The 4,152-nt window shown below is 45.4% G+C and overlaps 1 pseudogene; it reads right to left on the bottom strand.

Annotated features, from left to right (window-relative positions):
- Window positions 1-451: 451 nt before the first annotated feature.
- Window positions 452-2,812, bottom strand: LOC147727552 (arf-GAP with coiled-coil, ANK repeat and PH domain-containing protein 2 pseudogene; annotated as a pseudogene).
- Window positions 2,813-4,152: the final 1,340 nt, after the last annotated feature.

The following is a 4,152-nucleotide window of genomic DNA, read 5'->3' as shown; positions in this document are numbered from 1 at the left end:
TGCCGTCTAGAATAACAGTATAAACAATTTTAGAACATGCACTGGTGTGTTTTTTACATGGAAAACAGACGCCAGAATTGACATATACTACATAGCATGGCATCTGCTTCACTTAGGATTTACAATGAGAAGACTTCAAATCTGTGTATCCTTCCGCTGAGGTACCACAAGGTGAAATACATGGACAGTAGGAACATGTGGTAACTTGATATATTTAAACCAAGGAGCACTTTGCTAGACTGGCTGCTGAGGTATTCATATTTCTGGTGCCCTGTGGTGTCTTTCTGTATATAAAGGACCCTATATTCATGGTGTCAATCAAATGCTGTTGGAGGTTCCAGACTGTTCGGTTCTTAAACTAATGTTCCCAAGTCAGGCAATGAGCCAGGGACCAGGCACTTTACTCAGGAAGCACCAGGTGTGGGTGAGGACAAGAGTGCACTTTTCTCCTCTACATCTTTGAAAACTTTGGTGTATCGGACATCTGGAAACGGTTTAATTTCTCAGGATTATTGGATGCCATGTGTGAAAAATCACGGATTACGTCCTGGTAGGTCTCGTCACCTGGCTGTCCATACAGTCCTTCAGATTCCCGCATCTCCTCATTCATTCTTGCCACTCGCAACAGGGTTACAATATCAGCATTTGCAGCTTCAAGTGCAATAGTCAAAGGGCATTTTCCTTCTTCATCTTTGGTGTGCTGATTTGCCCCACGCTTCAGAAATAAGCAGACTTGCCCGGTGTGCCCTAAAACAGTTGCATGATGCAGGGGTCCTCTGCCATGCAGGTCCATGTGATTAACATTGGCACCATTCTGCAGCAGGCACTCACAAGTGACCAAAGAGCCCCCACGCACAGCCTGAATGAGGGGTGTTGCGTTGTTGTCCTCTGCATTCACCCAGTTAACATCTGCGCCATGTGCCAATGCTTCTGCCATATCAGGAAGGCTTCTCTCATGCGCAGCTCGATAAAGGTACAGCCCCGGATGAAACTTTTTCGAATCCTGAAATACTGCAGACTCTCGCTTCTCGACTTCTAGGACTGGTTGATGCAAACTTTTTGAGGATACAAAAGAGGCAAGAAGTTCTCGAATGCCTTCTGAACTGAAGTGCAATACACTGGCATTGCTTTTCACTGAACTTCTGGCAGATGTTGAGAAGTGATCCTGTGATGCCAGGGACTTCTCAGAACTGCTGAGGTCTTCGTTCTTGCACTGGGAATAAGGCCTTTCCTGTCCATCAGGAGGATGTGAAGCAACGCAGTCCTGGTTCACAAACCTCTTTACCATGTACTTTGCTCTGATATATGCCTCCTTTTCCACTCTTGGACTTTCATTGTCTGGCTTCTTTACTCCAAGGGTTTTCAATTTAGCTTCATATATTCGATTAATAACTTGATTTCCCAGTTCACACATCAGCTTTAGTACTTCAGGCTCCCATGTATCTAACGTTAATGACCTTACTTTTGAAATGTGCACACCAAGGCTCCTGTGTATCTCAGAACACTCAATGCACAGGATGATTCCAAGGTTGATGCTGGCCCATTGCGGATCCGCCAGACCACAATCGCAGCAGACCGAGTTTCCAGCGATACACTGGATCCGCTGTAAGGCACTTTCACCTTTAACTGATTTTTCTTGCACATTGCTGCCAGAGTCCAGACTTCCTGTGGAAGGTGGAGATTTCTTATCCAGCTTCTCCGTCTCATCACTCTTTTCTCTATATGCTGCAGCAATGCCGGTTTGGACAGCTTTAATCCATGCCTGTCGCAGCTTTTCTGAGTCAGCCTGTAGCATGCGGCTCTTTGTTGGTGTGACTACTTCAAAGCAGAAACGTCTTTCTACGTCTTCAAAGTGTTTAACTGTGCAGAGCCGTAAATCTTCAAAAACCACTTTGGGGTTATCCTTCATTTTTTTCTGATATACCAGTTGGTTGTTTTGTATTGAGAACCAGCGCCTGTTCCAAGCTTTAAAGGCATTAGAGGCCCTTTTAAAGAGATATCCTTCCACCACAATGCCATTAGCAGTATCAACATTGTATTGAAGTCCGAGATCATCGTTGGTGAAATCCTCCTGCTGAATAGTGGAGTGTTTTTGTTCCATGTCCCTCTTCTGCTTTGCTGCATGCACATCAAGCCGATCCAGCTGTGAACCAAGCTCTTCCATGTGCGGTTCAAGTTCACTGAAGAGATCGTAGCCCTGGTGGAAGAAGCCGAGATGTGCCTTCATGAAGGACAACATTGATTTTAAAATTTCAGACCTCCGCCTTGACTGAAGAACATTGATTTGAAGGACGTTGTCCAAAGCTATGTGCTGGAAGCACTTTCTTTTTGCGATTAAGATGTTTGTTGCCTCCTCCACCTCGTGCAGTTTTGTTCTTTGAACTTGGGCATGTTTAACTAGAGCGTTTTCTTTTTCTTTACTGACCTTATCAAACTGCTTCTTTGCATCTTTGAATTTTGGAAGATCGTCCTGAATAAATGTCTGGAGCTGTGTTTGAATGGATCTCTGAGCTTCGTCAAACAGGATTGTGTGATAATTGATCATTTCTTGGAGGCAGTCTGAAAACTTGGTCAAGCTAGACTCGATCACCACATCCTTGCTCGAATACTGTGCCAGGTCCCGCATGCCATTCATAAATTGCTTGTTGGCAGCCCAAAAGGCCTTGCCTGCATCAATCATGCCACTACATAGCTTAACAAGCTTATCAAGTTTCACTTCCAGTCCCGTCACATCACCTTCAACCTCCTTCAAAGCGGCTCTGAAACGGGGAGAGTCCTTCAAGCACTCCTCGAAATCAACGGCCCCCTTCATGCTGTCGCCTCGGCCCCTCCCGGGCGATCAAGGTGAGGGCAGGAATAAAAAGGCAGCAGCAAGATGAGGGGGTCTGAGCACAGCAGTTGAAGTCTGTCACTCTTCAGCCTGCCTCACCGCTGCGCAGCTCTCAGCCCTCTGCGCTTCCTCCACTTCTGAGCACGGTCCCTGCTGGCAGACACTCCAGTCTCCTAGATACGCACATAGACATAGACAACAGACAACAATGCAAGAGTCTGAGCGTCATAGACACAAAATATAGAATCAGATTGTGGTCCTCAGCAGGGTTCCACCAATGTATTTGCATTATCAACAACAAGGCAATTTATCATTGGAGGTAGTGGTCTTTAATAATTTTTCTGTACATAGGCAAACCTGTTTTTTTCATTGTCTGGTCACAAAGGTCCATTTTAAAGGAAGGTTTCTGCAAGCACAGACACTCCTGCTCCCCAGAGTCTTTGCCAATAAGGGATACCTGTCTGCTAAACTACTATACTATTGAACGTGTTACAGATTATTTAACACCTCACAGATGCCTTAATTAGGACTGTGGATTCTGTAAAACAAGATGTTTATAATGTCCGAAAATCAATAGATCAATACAGCTCTTGATTGACAGTTTTTACTTTAGGGACATGTATTTTTTTCTTTCACACTTGCTCCATCCGGGGGCCTTGGAAATAGAAACCATTAAGAGTAAGTGAGGTCTGCAGTCAGCAGGTATGGGTCCATGGCCACATTTTGTACATGAGGAACAGCAGTATAGACTAATACATCACCAGAGAATATCACATTAAATTCAAAGGAACACATAAGCACGCATCTTAATTTTATCCAGGCCCAGCTCCAGGAATTTTTATTAGGGTGGGCCAAGTGTGCATTCGGGTGGGCCACGGCGGGCCAGATTTGTCACTTATATGTCTAGCCAGGCCTGCTTCAGGGCCCTCCTTTATCTCTCCTAAGTCTTACAAGGAAGGGCCAGTAAAGCTCATTATTTTCCTTTCAAATCTCTTTCTAAATGTTCTCACTCTCAAAAAGTTTTCTTTTTCATGTAAAGTCCCCTTGATGGAAAGAGAATGTTTCTGATGTTAGTGTATCAGGCAAGTGACACTTCTCGGGCTCTCCCTCATGACCTCCTCCTTGGATCCCTTCACTGCCACCCTCCTCCAGCGCCCCTCATCTCTCTGTAGCCCCCCTATTGATCTCTTCCTCAGATTCCCTCACTGCCACTGTCCACCAGCGCCCCCCATCTCTCCGTAGCACCCTATTGACCTCCTCCTCAGACTTCCTCACTAAAACCCTCTTCCAGTGCCCCTCATCTCTCCGTAGCCACTCTCTCT

This window comes from Lissotriton vulgaris, chromosome 3_1 (assembly GCF_964263255.1).
Source record: "Lissotriton vulgaris chromosome 3_1, aLisVul1.2, whole genome shotgun sequence".
NCBI lineage: Eukaryota > Metazoa > Chordata > Amphibia > Caudata > Salamandridae > Lissotriton > Lissotriton vulgaris.
This window is presented reverse-complemented; position numbering and strand designations above follow the sequence as displayed.